At 47.4% G+C, this 17,048-nt stretch overlaps 1 pseudogene; it reads right to left on the reverse strand.

Moving 5' to 3' along the window:
• Nucleotides 1-4,343: 4,343 nt before the first annotated feature.
• Nucleotides 4,344-17,048, reverse strand: part of LOC119375029 (uncharacterized) — a 33,235-nt pseudogene continuing 20,530 nt past the window's right edge.

Raw genomic sequence — 17,048 nt, forward strand, 5'->3', positions numbered from 1 at the left:
TTACACGTTGCCAAGGCGATATTGAAACAAATATATAATGATGTGGGCGAACCTTGAGTAAACAGTACAAAACATTCTGCTTACCGCTTGAGAAAATAGCGAAATTGAATTTGCGTTATAATAATGGAAATCATTAGGAGCCATCTTAAGGATGTTAGGAAGGGGATTCGAGAAACTTTGTTTTACTGAATGCTCTGTTTTGCTCATGAGCGTCCCAACGAGCCGTTTCAGGCAATTTTCCATAGGCACTGATTTTTCTATTGTCTCAACAGGTATGTTGACAATACTTCTTGCTCATAGCTATTAAGGGCGCCGTCTGTATTGTGTTTCTGTACTCATTCAATGTGAATGTTTGATACACAACCACCTCTCTATTTTAGTTATATTTGTTTTCCTTTTTCAGGCTTTCTTAAATATTTTTCGCATTAGTAATCGCCAAGTAATGGGAACTATAAATGGCAATAGCGCGAATAGCGGCGGTGTCCTGTGACGCTTTATGGAACTATACAATACGTCTGAGACGTTTCTGTGTTGCATATGTTCTCTTGAAGAAAAATTGCTAAAAAGATTGCACGTTAATGAGTATATCAACAAAGAATCCTTTACGGCAGCAGATAAGTAGAATATCACAATTCATTGCAGTTTTACGTCATCTACGTATACACCAGGGGTCTCAAACTGAGCTTATAGCCAGCGGGCCGCAATCGCGAAATTTAGTTGCAAGGGCCAGGACAGTGAAGATGGTGGGGGAGAGTTTGAACAAAATGACGTTTGAAAGGAAGCCTTTCCCATATCTAGGGCTCCGTGTTTTTGGTGTTTATTTTTCTTCAAAATCGGCGGGTGTTTATCGGAGTTTATATTTTTGGCGGAAATTTGGCGTTTCTCGGAATTTATTTCTCGTAAATCCCCAATTCTCCGAAATTCGGAGTTTTGCATGATTCTCGAAACCCCAAAATCTTCGATCAATTCATACCTCGATACCAAAACATCAAAACACACGAAGCACATTTTTTTTCTAGAAGGTTTGAATGCACAAAAACATACGCACAAGCGAAATACTTGAACACAAAACACCTGTATTTGTGCGTATGAGAACCTTATGCTTAAAGCTTATTTTAAAGCACGAAAGCATACTTTGCGAGGTTGCTGTCAGTGATCGAAGCGCGCTCCTTTCGATTGACGACTCTCAGCTTTGAAAATGCCCTTTCAACGTTAGCGCTAGAAACAGGAAGCGCCAGAAGACGCAGCGCGCGGCGAGAAAGCGCTGGCTACTGGACATTGTGAAGTCTCCAAAACGACAGGGGTTCAACAATGTTACATATTTCATAGCACTGATATTTCGCAAAATCACTTAGGAGCTGGCTCATGTCGTCAATTTCAAGAAGCACTCATTCAAAAATAGGCGCATCGGTTTCGAATGCGAAGGGCAGCTCATGCTTGACATTTGGATTCACAATTTGAACACAGCACCAAAACGATTCTTTGGTGTACTGGAGTTGATCGCACAAGTTCCTCTCAGATGTCTGTCTCCACTTTTCGGCGACAGCAGCGTAGTAGCCGTGAAAGTCTGTGACAGTCGTTAAGCGGTCAGTCTCGTCAAGGAGGTCCAACAGACTTGTGACACCTGATGCGAAGACCTCGGCTCGATCACGCCATTGACTGATGAGCGCGTGCAAACGAACCCCCACTATGGGATAAACTTGGTGTACCACGGTGCTTTCTGCCTCAAGTTCCTTAATGATTGAGAGCACGGCACACAAATTGGATGAGGCTTCAGAAGCCTCATCTTCACGAGCAAGTCGTGCACAGCTTCAGGCGATAAAATAAGACTCTTGAGATTCTCACACTTCGTTCCCTTGGCTTCGTCGCTCCTCAAGAAAAACAAAATGGCGTGCCAGTAGTCCAAAATATCTTCTAGAGCTTCATAAAAAAACCACCTCGGCGGACACACGGTTTTGAGAGACTTGATGGGCATGTCCATGGCCAAACACAGAAGGCGAAACTTACGGCGCAGCTCCCGCGACGACTTCAACAGGGCCGGAAAGTGCACAACAACATCGCGAACTAAACGAGCTTGTCCTGATTCCATCCTGCAGAGCGTTGTTGAGTAGGTGGCACGGACCTTTGAATTGAAGCGCCTTGAATTCGGGGTTGAAGAGTTACAAGTCCTTGTGAAGCTTCTGCATGTAAGTAGCTGTGTCGGAGAACAAGCTACGTCGCCTAATACAGCTACGCTCGGTAAACTTTAAATTGGTCAAACCAGAAGACGTATCAATAAGCGCTTAGAACTAGCCCTTTCGATAAAAAACGGAACCAGGTCATATTGGCCTTTAAAATCAGAGTATATCGGATAAATCCGAATTGTCAAACATTTTACCGGCGAATGTTTATCGGATAAAACCGAAAACACGGAGCCCTACCCATATCTCATATATAGGTCATTTCCGAAGGGGATTTGGAGTCAGGATTTGAGAAACATCGATACCGATGCACAGAATGATTGATATCTGGACGCGGATTCTGAAATATAGTTTTTGTTCCACGGTTATGTTTTAGCACATGGTGACCACATGTTCCTCACTAAAGGAATGCTTGAGACCAGTCATGTCTGTGCAGCTCACAAACATACTTATTTAGCAAATAAAAGCAAATGAGACAAAGACGGTCATGTGTGCGGGCCAGGCCGCTAGCGAAATGGCACAAACCCCTAGTATACACCATGCGTCCCCACCCCCACCCCCCCACCCTCCCCCCCCAAAAAAAGAAAAGTCGCTACCAGCGTTGTTGCTGCTGTACACCTGTCCGGATATACGGTATTGTGCAAGCTGTCTTTTACGGACAAGGTAAAACTCCACACCGGTATTTGCGCCGTCGTCAGAAGGCTTCTTATTGAAGTTACTGTGATTATAAAGCAACCTGCTAGATGGTCGGCAAGCTGTGCAAAGCAAGTACCGCTGTCAGTGAAGTGTGCAAAGAGTTGTCCTCTGAAGGAGCTAAAACAAACCCCAATAAGTTATTTTGGAAGGAATCTATTGTACTTTGAGCATCAAGGGCAAATCTTTTGAGATACTAACAGATATTTCATTCAAGTGAAACAAAATAGGTCACACTTAGGAATATTGAAGCTGGCATTTTCGTGCATGGGCGTTTGCTGCTACATTATATGGATCTATAACAAATTTGAGAATGTATCGAAGTATCTTAAGATACAATCGCCAAGTATCGTATCGGATACAATTTTTGCGGCAGTATCTTGTATCTGTATCTCTAATACTTCTTCTCTGAGTATCTCGTATTGTATCGCGATATAATTTCAAAGTATCTTTGCCCAGCCCTGACTGTGAAAGAAACAATAATGCAAGTAGGTCTGCACAAACAAAGAAGAAAATCAGAAATAAAAAAAAACACAACAAAGCTGGCTCATGGCGTCCCAAGTGTTGTTTTTGTTGGGAATGTCTTTTTCTTCTTGATTTTGTTGTTGTCGTTGTACGCCTTTTTTAACGTTGGAAAACAGAACGGTACGGTCAACGAAAAAAGGGTTTCCTACGGCTTCGTCCAATGTCAATGCAACACGACATACGACTGGTATATAAGAGGCCTGATTTCACTGTACTTCATCAAGTTAGCAATGTAACAAAGGCAAAACAAACTGTAATTTCGCAATACGCCAGAAAAAAGAAAGTAAAGAAAAAATCGGAGGAAAAAAAAAAGAAAAGGAAACAGTCCGCGTAAGTAACGGTCGATGAAATCGTGCAGGCGTCGGATAGCAACAAAGGAAAAAAATGTAGCACACAACAAAACATCGAATGTTGTGCCTTCTTTTCACATTGCGTAGCTTCTTGTTTTCCATAGACATTCCGAAATTACTCAGGATCACCCGTCAGCGACCGGCGTCACTATATTCACAACATTGCCTCGTCACGATCACAACAGGCTGTAGATGACTAAAGGCAGATACTTTGCCGCGAACAACCTGCGGTAAAGGTAACCGCGAGAACTTAACGGTGAGATCTAGTAATGATGGGGAAGGGGGTGGGTTGATGGTGGCAGACGGGAAATGGTATCTCTTTTGGTGCCGACGAGTGAAAGAGGTGATATCTTCTACACGTCAACACGAGAGCTGTATACCTACTTACTACATACGGACAGAACCACTACGCGCAAGCACGGACCTGCGAACGATGAGCAATTCACGTTCAGTACACACACACACACACACACACACACACACACACACACACACACACACACACACACACACACACACACACACACACACACGCACGCACACAGACACGCACACATACAATTCGAAACGAAAAAGGTTCTCGGGTGGGAAACACGCACACTGCTAAGAGACGCGCACGTGTACTTTAACACACACTACACAGGAGTTCGTCTTCGAGACTATGGCCAGCGACGGGGACCGGGCAACAAGGATAAAAGAAAGAGTCGTTTTAGAGGTTCAGTTCGAAAGCGACGGCCATGTTGTTGGCCTGTGAGGAACTAGGGTCCGCGTCCGGTTTGTACGCTGAGTTGAGCTCGAGGCCATTGGGCGTTTCGACCACGGAGTCGCTCGCTCCTTTCACTCCGTCGCCATTGCTCTTTTTCGACGACGTCGGGGTGCCGTCGCTCTCCACTCCTCCCTGTTTCCCGCCGTCCTGCGCTGTCGCCATTCTCGTCGTCTGCTCCTTCCATCCCGGATGCTGCTGCTTCTGCTTCCAGTATTCCACACTCAGTTCGATTGCACTCAGATCGCCACAGGTCACCGCCTCTAGGCTGCGATGTCGTAGTGGTGGATCTCTGCCGCCTTCTCGATGACGTTGCTACTGCCCTGGCCGTCCCTGTCCAGAATGTCCTGGTAGCCAAGACGAGAAAGGGGTGGCAAAGAAAGAAAGAAAAAAAAAAAGGCCAGCGCGCAATGTGACTCGTTCTAGGGAGACAGTTATGTCTAGACATGTGATCCCCGAACGCTTTTCTAAACACACAGGGCATGGGCTTTGCGTTAATATTGCCACGTGCGTTTCCTATTATCACTTTTGCTGCATTCGGTTTTCGCCCCCTAAGACTGTCAGCAACGCTGAGCGCAAACCGCGCCTCATTGTTCGAAAAGCTTCGTGATTATTGTAGATCATTTTTGTTAAGATTGCGCGCAAGACGCGAACACTCGAGCCAGCGCCTATTCTATTTTTCAGTGCCTGGGCGAACGCTCTCCTCGGGCCGTCGAGCGTGCGCTCCGCGTCTAGAGTGCGCGCGGGCATCAAGGCAACCTATCCGCGTCCGCTCGCCGCTGCCGCGTGGTGGCGCTGTGCAAGTAGTCTACGTAGAGTTACTGTATATGCTACCTTTAGGTAGCAGAGTTGCGCATCTGTTTTCCAACGCCGCTAGCAACCATGCATTGCGGAGAAGCTGACGCTCGGGCCAATTTTTGTATTTCTCGACGCCGCCGCTGCAGCTCACTCAATTAACACTAGTCATCGACAGCTAATGTTTATCGCCGGCCTTCGACACGCCAGACATGTTTATCGGCGACGCGGTAGGCATGTCGCCTGCAAAAATGGAGTGCGACTTCACCACATAGCTGTGGTTGCTAGCCGGACCTATGCGCTACTCTGCTACCTAAAGGTAGCATATACAGTGACTCTAAGTCTACGTAGAGTTACTGGAAAATCAGAGTACCGCAAAGGTAGGCTGCACGCGGGCAACATTGGGTGGCGGCGGCCATGTCCCTTCCAGACCGTCCGGCGCGTTGCTAGCGTGTGTTGAGAAGTGACCGATCTTTTAGCCTCAGTGCCGTGTTACGCTCGGCAGAAGGGCATTATATGTGTGTGTTTCTTCAAGAGGATATTAGAAGTGATTTCGAGTCATCGACAGGTATGGATCGACTGCGCGGTTAGCGGTGTAACTAATGAAACGTACGGCGAATGTTGTCATGTGCTCGCGAACTCTCTTCATGGCTTCATCGGTCTCTTTTCGTGTCACGCCCGGGCTTGTTCGCTAGGTCTGGATCTGTAAACATCGTTGCATTAGCGCAGTGACATCGTGCGAGATGCCATTTACTTCGACATTTGGTGAATCTTGACTGTTTGCGCTAGCTTTGCAGTCGGTGTTCAGGTTCACTGCACTCGAGAACGTTATCGAACAACATCGAGAACATTCAACATTGCGTCCTTCGACTGATCGGTGACGCATAGCTTGCTTGCGCACCGTGCTTGCCGTTCAGCTGGTTGATATGTGTAATAGAAGTTGTGTGTGTACGGTAATTGGAAGTTGTGCGCGACGTCTTGATTCGGCACGCCAGCAGCCGAACGCACGGGCGAATCGGCGTGCGGTAGGTAAGGTGCATCTTATCTTACGATACGTAGAAAATAGGCCATCAAAAATGATTGACATCACTACTTAATTGTTTCATTTCCTATTTCTTGTCTCCTCAATATTCCCAACGTTGCAATAAATTTGCAAATATTTTGCTGTTTCCGACAAAACATTTCTTTTTTTGGCGTTGCCAGTGCGTAACAGCTGGGGTTCGGTTTCTGCACTGCTACACTTTTTTTTTCATAATGCACTCTTATTAAAACTTCCTCGGCACGGCGCTTTATGTTCTTTTGATCAGAAATAGCGCATCCCGGAATTTTTAAAGCGCATGCTACTGCAACACAGTATGTATATAGACCTAAGGCTCGCATAAAATCGACTCCCTCAATGGGTGGGATCTGATTTTTTTTTTTTTTTTGCTGTGACCATTTCTCACCAACTATACAGTATTTTAAGGGTACGCTCGGTGCAATGCAGCACTAGCGGCATTTTTTTGCAACAAATTTAAAAATACGCTTGATAACATTGCCTTATACCAAGTTTATCAACGGAGTTCCACGCTTCTGTTCTGTGCAATGCCAAATATCATGCCACAATTGCCTTCAAGGTATACCAGTAAATAGTTATTATTTTATTAAATCTTCGATTTCGCTCTCGTGCGTGGCACGCTTATAACTCGGATAGCATGCGTAATCTGTTCAACAGATCGAGATATAAACGGCCGAGCAAATAGAAAGGTACGTAGTTTGCAATATCGCTGACCATAGCGAACCGAAAAGGTGAAGTATCCTGTCGCATAAGATCTTTTCCAGCAAAATTAATGTAGTTCACTGCAGGAAGGAGTGTTATTCGAGGGGGGCGAATTCGTTCAGGCCAACTATGCAGCCACGTAGAACGGCGCTTTTTGACATTAATCTTTCCCACACGGCAAACGAGATTCCCAGAGTAGCTCACCAGTAACGTTCGACTGATGGTGAGCTACTCTCTTCTGGCATCTGCATGCAGTGGCGTAGCCAGGGGGTGGCACACCGAGCCGTGCCCCCCCCCCCCCCCCCGAAAAAAATGTCTCCTTACGCCCCTGTCTGCATGATGCGTTTAAAAAAGCGACGAAGTACTTCTGGGGACCGCGGTACTGCTAAATGTCCGGGCACGCTCTGCATTGAACGCGCCTGCACCCAAGGCGCTTGGAAGGGATATGGCGGCGAGAGGTCACGTGATGCGAATAAGCCAATCGCGGCGGCGGCGGCGCGCGGAAAACAGATGCGATACTCTGAAATTTTTCCAGTGACTCTAAGTCTACGTAGTGTGCCTCGATGTGTGCGCCGCGCGCAACAAAACGCGCATCAAGGCACCATAAGTCTACGGGAAGCTTGCGCTGAACGGCCGCGCGTATCACGAAGCCCACGAATTCGTGTTTGCATCCGAGTTTAATTGCATTTGTGCTTCTTGCAGGCTTTCACAGCTACACGGGGGATGGAAAGAAACGCGAACATAGCGGCGCGCTGTTTCATCACGCTCTAACCGTGGTGGCAATAAAAAGATGCAGGATGGTCTTTGCTATAGATTGTGTCATGGAAGGCGTCGTCTTTTCATCAATCATCCAGGCTATAACCACTTGAAAATAAATGCGAAACAGCAAAAAATGCAGATGCCGCATATTCGCGTGTCTTCCCATCCCCGCTCTACTAGGTATTCCGCAGGCATTCTGTCAAGCCTTGCTGCCGGTTTGATACTTGCACTCGAATTTGATAGTATTCGCGGTTTATTTTCTATTGCAGGCTATTGCAACCGCCCTATTGCCTTAGTATATCATACTGTTGTGTTCCACTCTGCAAATGGAACTGAAAGAAATCACGATTGTCTTTTTTTTTTATTTCCTTTTATTGATAAAGAACAAAAATCTCACAGGGTCCCTCATGCATTCATCTAAGACGACTGAAAGGCGAAAGCCATCTTCTTTTTCTTCAAGTCAATGTATTGAATATTCCCTGCCTGCCTCCCAGATATTCCAGCGCCTAACGTGGTTTTCTTACAGCCTCAAGGATCGGAGACAGTGCAAGCTTTCTGCACATCAGCGGAGGCATGCACTGCCTCCGTGATCGGGCCAGTTTGACCAAGCGAAGATGTAATATGACGACGTCACGTTATGTGACGTCACGATGATGTCACAAACTTTCATGATCTGTGACGTCATATGACGACGTCATCACGTAATTATTTTTCGCATCACTCGTGCTGACGCCGCCGACGGTCCATTTTCGCGTGTGATGAGGCATCTAAGACTTTCGCCCTAATGCACTGTTCGGCAGTCGTTCCATGAAATTCCAGCTGGCGCTGGCGTTCGATAGAGGTGGCTTGCAGTAATTAAGCGGAATAATTGGTCTCCTAATACATCTTCAATCTACACTAGAATATGCAGCCGTCGTTTACGACGCGAAGATTTCATAGAATATAAGAAGCGGCGGCTTGCGAAGGATGCAGTAGCGTCACTCTTTGCAGACTACCATTCACGTTTGCAGCCCAAGGTAACAACTGAACCAAGCATGGCAAGTATCCCTAAACGTGACCGTGTTGCGTCCGAACAGTCAACGAATGCATGTAGTACCAACAGCAACGCTGCCTCGCGATCGCCGCCATGTGCATGCAGCGCCGACATTAGGTCCGGACTTCATACATGAAGCAAATTTGTATGTGTATTTCTGAATCAATAATTATTATGCCTAAGGGTATACTTTCGAAAAAAAAAAAGCTGAAGAATCGGAGCCCGTGGACACCACATGCGCTACCGGCGAAACAACCGACAATAATTATGCAAAGCGTCACAATAAATGAGTGCACGAGGCTGACCAGGCTGCCCCGCGCGAAAAAAGCGTCCAGATCGACAGCCATTCGGCCTCTACTTTGCTCACTACCGAAAAGGGCAAATGGAAGAGAAAAGAAAGATACCTGAAGAGCCAGATACTGAGGCTACAACAATCCGTCGACAAATACAAAGACGAGCTCAAGCAACTGACAACAGGCCGCGCCATTTTTCACGCCTTTCACATTGGCTCAAGTTGACATTTGGCACTACGACTTTATACTTGAACGACAGCGTCTGTTCACACACATCGGTCAGTGTTGCAGAAAGCGCGCGGCATATGTAGCTGTTTTTGTTTGTTTTTCGTACCACCACGATATACAGTAAAACCTCGCTGATACGAATCATGAGGGATCGCCAAAAATATTCGGATCATCCGAAATTCGTATCACCAGAAAGTATCGAAAATTAGCATGCGACAAAAGAAAGCTGGAGTACATTTTCATTTATTCATTTTCAGGGCCGCAGCAAAGTCACCAGCAGCTCCGAATGATTGCCAGTGAAGTTTTTAGACGTCAGCAATCATACCTGCACTCGTAAATATACGACCTGTGCGCGCGTGTGTAATTATTGAACCAAATGTGTTGAGACCCGTGACAGCTGGAGTACTGCGGCGAAAGTGGCATAAGGAGCGCTTTGACGCGATAGATGAAGGCCAGAAATCTTGACAGCCGCGGTCCTACGTTACCATTTACTTATCGCGGTGGTGTTGGGGATGTTTTTCGAGAGATTTACGGCCGTGCCCGCACAAGCGCGCTTCAACAGTCCTGCATGTTGACGTTGTGACGCCTAGCTCCTTCGCCAAGACCGTCCTTGTGTTTCTGTCCTCGTCCACCTTTCATACGGTGTCTGATTCAAGAGGACATCGCTTGCATGGAGGACATGGCTTGTAATCTAAATGCGAAGGCACACGGAGGGGCATTAGGGCCTACAAGATTCGCGCACACAATCTCGGAGGCTACGACGCATCACTGAAGGTTTATTCTGATCACTGTGTAAGATTAGTATTTTTCTTACACCGTGATTCTGACCAATTGATGGCGCGGCGCGTACGCCCACGCTTGCATTTCTGCGCCTGCGCGTGCTTGGCGCGTCTTCCGCGACAGCACCTCTTCATACCTGCTCGGTAGCGTACGTTCGTATCAAACATCGTGGGTGAAACTTTGTTCGAAACAACCGTACTCCATTACATTGCAGGCCAATGGGCGTTGGCCGGGACCAAAGAAAAAAATCACAGCATATCCACGGAGTGAATGATGATGAGTGGGCGAAGCTGCGGAGGTTCATCGGTAAACCGTGAATCTTCCGTGAATTCTGCCCAGTACATCATCACCGACGTGAGATCGGGCGCGTTTATACTAAAGGTTCGATGAGTTATGACGACTTGCAGCTCACTTTAATTTTACATGTACGCTGTGAATTTTCGTTGTTTAGAAAACCATTGCTTTAGAAAAATCTGGCGTCTTTCGTTAAGCAGCTTGCGTCTTTTCGTTTTGCTTTAGAAACATCTGGCGTTCTTTCGTTTTGCTTTTACAAAACATCTGGCGTCTTTCGTTGGTTTATTTCATCAATCAACGGCGTTTTGAACAAAATTTTTATTGTTTAATCACGCACAGGAGAAATCTCACCAGGCACTACCTTGGAGGTAAACAATGGCTGCTAATGGGAATGAGAGACAGAAGAAGTCGGCTTTTAGCTAACACTTACACTTCTACTTCTCCTAACGTTTCCTACTGGAACATGCCAATGGCTGCTAATGGGGAATGAGAGACAGAAGAATTCGGCTTTTAGTTAACGCGCACGCTGCGAATTTTTTATTGTTCAACAACGCACAGGAAAAATCTGCCACCGGCACCACCTTGGAGGTCAAAGCGTAAGACTTGTTACGGACTACGACTACTACTACTACTACTACTACTACGACGACGACGACGACTACGAGGGACGAACGGGTGCCGCCTTAAGGAGCTTCGCCCCTAAAATTCGTATCACCCCGATATTTGTATGAGCCACGTGATCGTATCACCGAGGTTTCACTGTAACTGGTTTAAGCTCTGAAATGGCGGAATCACTTGGCATAGCTCCTCTTTTTCTGGCACCAGCTGTTGCTTTCTCCCAACAAATGTAACTCCCCCCCCCCCCACCCCGTAAAATATATCTGTCTACGCCCCTGTTCGGGATGATACCCGCCGCAGCATGAATCACTACCCACAATATCATCCAAGCGTTCTTAATATTCTTTAAGCTAACGTCACCAAACGCACAGACTGAAGCACGCATCTCTTAAATCAAAAGCTACAGCGTAAGACACTTCGATAGATCGCAGCTCATGATAAACACCGGGGCCGCACGTCCCGGCTTTGCTGATTAACCATCTGCACGGAGTGCATGGGCCGTGATTTTTTTATTCTCTCATACTTACACTGACTTTCCGAAATCGCAATAAAAAATTACCGGCAGGACCTTTTCGATAGAGAAAATTTACGACTAAAAACGTCGAAGGCTCGCACCTTTGACTATGTAAGCGGGGACATCTCCTAAGGTGGGCGGAAACGGCTTGTATGCGGCAAGCCGCCGCTGCTGGTAATTGAAGACTATGCCACGAACGCCGTCCTTCGGTCGAAACGCAAAGAACAGCTCTTCCGAAACAGAGTTTTAAAGAAATGAGGGAAATTAAAAACGTACGTGCAACCCCACCCTCTTCTGTTCCTCGAGAGAAACAAGGGTATAAGCGAGGAAAGACGGAAGATGGACAAAGAGAAAGAGATAGCGAGAGAAAGACAGAAAGACAAAGGCACACACACAGAAAGATGGGCACCAGACGACACAACAAGCGGGTGGCGGTCAGCAAAAGCGGCACGTCCTATCACTGCGCGCACTCGAACTCGCGATATTCGTGGTCAGCGTGGGCCTGGCAGCCGGTTTTAACACCTGAAATAGCGCAGTGCCGTCCCGTGCCTGACACACTGATCTACACTTCGCGGACCCGTTAGTCACTACCTCATTTGTGAACAATAATTGGAATAAACTACTCCATCCGAGGCTCACAAAATGGCATCAGAAACCACAAGCTAAATCTGCTTTCGGAGGCACACGAGTTATTGCTTGGCACATGCTAAGAGAGCTGATGGCACCGAATCACGGCTTAAGGATCGTACGCCTAACGGTTGCTGTGACGTTCAGGAACAGTAGTCCGTTAATTAGGATGGCCATTGTGTGACCGCGCAATTACATGTTACAGACGAGTTTAGGACGCTGTACGGCACAATAAGCGCAGGGATAGTCAGCGTGAACTCTGCCTGCTTGTTTCAGTTTTCAAGTTTTCTCCTCTAAAGTTATCTTCTGTCTCGTGTGTATCGTTGTATCCAAGAATTGCCGGCTCTTTAGTGTAGCCAAGCCTCCCATACTTTCGCGCGGTAACGAGGAACTGCACGGATTACTGGACAGCCTTACTCCTTTTCGGGAGTTAAAAAGGTTCACTGCTTTAGAATAACTGCCAGTTGGGCGTGTTGGTATACATTCATGATGGTGAAGCGCTAAAAGAAACGAAGACTTAGCGCTGCGTCCTGTGTTCTTCGTAAGTCTTCGTTTCTTTTAGCGCTTCACCATCATGAAGGTTCACTGCTTGCCGCGCCTGCACACAGTAAGCGAGCAGGCAGAAGCAGGCAGAGACGTCGTCGAGGGCCTTACTCAAGCGCACACTGCCGCCGGCGGTGAGCGTCATTGACGCCCAGATGTCGCGCCAGACGCCTGAGTGCGGCGCGTCCCATGGCTCCTGCGGAGCACGTACCTGGGACACGGACGTTCCCTTGGCGTTAAGGCTAAGACAGACGGTGCGATTTTCCATGCGATGTGCCGGCCGACGCGGCGGTGAGGGAGAGGGAATGGTGGCTGTCCGATGCTATGAAAGGTCACCATTCCGGTTTCCCCACCGCCGTTTCGGACGTCGCATCGCATGGAAAATCGTACAGTCTGTCTCGCCCTTTACGCGCGAGCCGCAAGGGCGACGGGCTGTCGGCCGACGGGCAGCGCAGCGGCATACAGCGCTGGGTACTGCATACAGCGCTGGGTACTGCGGTATGGCCGAGCCCAGAAGAGGGCGGCATGACGCTCCGCTCGCCGTCCGTGTGCCGTGGCGTCCGCGGAGCGCCCAGTCGCTGGTCCACGTCCACGTAGCGCTGGCTCTGTCGACGCCCGAGGCTTGCGGCTCCACTCATGTACGTGCCGGACTTGACGGGCTTCATCGGGGGCACTGCGTTGGGTTGGACGAGAAAGTTGGTCGTGCCGGTGAATACTTTCAGGTGCATTATAGTATGTCGTGTGTGTTGGTAGACGAGGGTTTAGTTAAGAGGGTTATAGGGCATTTTCAGTAGAATTTTTAACCCTACACATTTACATTCTTCAACACTGAGATATCGCCATGAGCGGTTTAGAATAAATACTAAAAAAAACTTGATAAAAATACGCTAAATGCATGGTTCATGAATCTAGACAGAAGCCAGGACAGGCCTTCAGGAAACCGTGGATCTTCTTCTTCTTTATTATTTTTTTTTGCCTATGGCGCTTCTACTAGATGACGGCCATCTGGCGAATTACTGCCGAATTTACTTGGCCAGACGTATTCCAGGGGCATTATCTGGCTTTTGCCTAAGGAGTAGCGGTAAAGACATGATATAAAATGTGACACAACATAGATACTACGGGGCAGACGACAGAAGCTGAATCATATCCGGCACGTCGCGAAACGATTGAAAGTGTTCTATCGTAGCAACAGAAACTCTTTTGAGAGACTCGGCTATACATTGTAAACATCATTGGCTATAGATTGTAAAACTAGCTGCGTTAAGGCGATGATATGATAATCTTCCAATCCCTTACATCCAGAAAAAAAAAAACGTCGTTGTGACCAGCCAATGCCATTTACATAGACGATGTGTCGAAACCTATCTTCACATGTGAAGCACACTCACCGATGATGTTCTTGTACTTCCGCCTCTCGTGGCTCACGAAGAGGCAGGCCCCGGCGATGACGAGGACGATGATGGTGAGCGACACGGCTGCCGGTGCCACTACCGACAGCCGGAAGTAGACCGGAAGTTCACGGTTCTGGCTCCCATGCAGGGCCGGCATGGACGCGTCCGATAATGCTGCGTTATGACACATACACGTCGCACACTTCCACCAAAAAACAAAAACAAACATTTTCCGCAAAGTCCTTGTCGTAATGTTCTGTCAGCTGTTCTCTAGTTCGTGCCTTCCGACTACCCGGTGACCTCAGCCGCGGAGATTGTTTTCCACAAGCAGTGAGCTAGTGCATAAAAAATTTGATAGCCTTTATTGCGTATACTGTGATAATTACTATTCTTTGTTGGGGCAACAGTAAGCATCCCAAGTCCTACCTCCGCCTTCGGTGAGTACGGTGATGGTCTCACTGGGCGCGCTTGTGGATCCCTCTCCAGCAGCCTGGAGGTAGATCTGGTATCGGGTGGCTTCTCGCAGGCCGGACAACGTGTACTTCGAGTTGTCAGCCTGCGGCACCGTCAGCTCGCGCCATGGCCCGTTCTCTTCCCGGTACGACATGATGTAGTCTGCGCGGTCGCCAGACGAGACATCTATTGAGGCGACCGGGGCCGTACCCAGGAATATTTTTCGGGGGGTGTTTGTGTGTAGAACGGCTAACTTGGCAACTGGTGGTCGCTGTGAAGGCATGCAAGTACGTTAGTGTCATCCGAAAAGTTAAAGCATGAAAAAATTTCGGGGGGTGTCAGAACCCCCTCAACCCCCTCTTAGTTACGGCCGTGGAGGCGACGACACCAACGAGAGTTCGTATCTACCGATCACGTTAAAGAACTGTAGTGTTAGGCCTCTATGTATGGCTCCGCTTAAACAGCTGAAGCACCGAGTCATTGTGAAACAGTTAAACAAGGTTGTTGGAATATCAGTATTTGCTATTTGAAAAAAAATAGGACCAGCAGTAGTAGAGCATGTGGACTGGTGCTTTTACACCAGACCATACACATCATGACAAGTGCCATGCATAATCTGTACACATGACTCTGCCGAGGGAAGATTGACATTTGTGTTTCTGTAGCACGAAGAAAGCATTACGGGTATATCACAAAGCAATCGTACAATCATATCGCTTTGTGCTACAGGCGGGCGTGTGACAACAGTTCCTTCCATTCTTGGGCCTCCCCACCTAGTGAGCTTTCGCACAAATGATTTTTGCATGACTCTGGCATAGAGATATACCGATTTAATATTACGACAAATGAAGTCGTTTCATTAAAATGTCATTGCGCGATTAGATGCACGGATATATAGTTGAAGATGAAAGAGGGGTGATGCTTAAGAGTATGACGTTGCCATAGAGCAAGATTGGGTGCTTACGAGTGACATGTGGTCCCGGAGGCTGTTGCCAGTGAACGACGATGAAAAAACGGTCGTGGGACCCTAGCCAAAGGCGTGGCAGCAGTGGTGGCTCTGTAGTGCAAAAAAGGAAGAAAAAAAAGTCGTTTGCGTCATTGCGTTGGAATGGCAGCGTCATTCATATGATTTGCTGCATTGCAGTTGTCAATGTGAACATGAAGTGCATATTTATGTCAGAAGTCTTACTTTTTCAGTTACATTTAGTGCGTAAGCAGCGCTTACACACCTCGCGTGATGAGGACATTAGCCTTCATTCAAAACATAATATTAACAAACATTATTGTGTCTGTACCAGTGTTCGTGCACGTTTAGTGCAACAGCTCATGTTTCGCCCATCATATGAACAATCAAATCAAATCAGCTTATTTGGAATTCATTACAGCGTCAACACCACAGCATACGCGAGGACAAGAACAAAAAGCTGCTATGTAGCGGCTTGACAAAGCTCCTATTCTTCGCATCCGAGAAACACACATACAGATACATTGCATTAATATACGTGTATATCGTTAGTTACGTATATACTACTATGGCTTGCAATCTTGCTTGCCAAGCCTGTGGCCAGGTTCCGGTCGGCTTGTGTTCAGTTGCAATTACGACCAGTTTCTCATTCAAACCATTTTATCAGAGTCCGTTGTCCTGGCGAATACCTCCTGCGAGTCTGGTCCCGAGTCGGCGGCGTTGTACGCCTTGACTACGATGCTGTACTCCGTGGCCCTCTTGAGACCCGACAGGAGGTGCTCTTCTTCGGGTTGGTCGGTGACCAGCATCGACTGGTAGCTGTACGGTTCCTCCAAGGCGCGGCTACGGTAGCCGATGTAGTAGCCCATAATGTGACCGTTCCACTGCTCCTTGGGTTGCGCCTGACCAGTGCCGAGCAAGAGATTAGAATACGTATAAGTTTAACATTTTCTACGCTGCCTACATCGCTTTTCTCTTACTCCTTTTGCACCCCTTCATCGAGTTCGGGGAGGTGCTAGTAACGTTCTGTGTGATTCACAAAGCTTTTCCCGTAAAAAAAAACTGTCTGTTATTGGCCGAAACACATCGGTAATCTTGTTGCGGCAAAAAGTGAGGACGTCTTTTGTAAGTACATCCTGTAAACAGTATTATAATGCTTCACAATATCATGTTCGCTGTCAAGATTGAGCAACAGTTTCTCATGAACAGCTTTGTACGTTTGAATGCAAGCGCTGTCCCGCACTCTTCGGAGGGCGTTCTGAAGAGGACGAATGGTTTTCTTGGCATTGAAACGCCATATACACTACACTGCAAATTATCCGTGCCACCGCAGTACTTTTCACTATTTAACGAGTAGCGTTACATTGTGTCGCGGAGTTATTTTTGTGACACGTACCTTCCATTTGATCCGCAAAAGAGTTGGTTCTCTAGACACGGCCGCGACGTCAGTAGGAGCGCCGCTTGGTTCTGCGGGAGAAGCGGA

Source organism: Rhipicephalus sanguineus, chromosome 11, assembly GCF_013339695.2.
Source record: "Rhipicephalus sanguineus isolate Rsan-2018 chromosome 11, BIME_Rsan_1.4, whole genome shotgun sequence".
Classification (NCBI taxonomy): domain Eukaryota; kingdom Metazoa; phylum Arthropoda; class Arachnida; order Ixodida; family Ixodidae; genus Rhipicephalus; species Rhipicephalus sanguineus.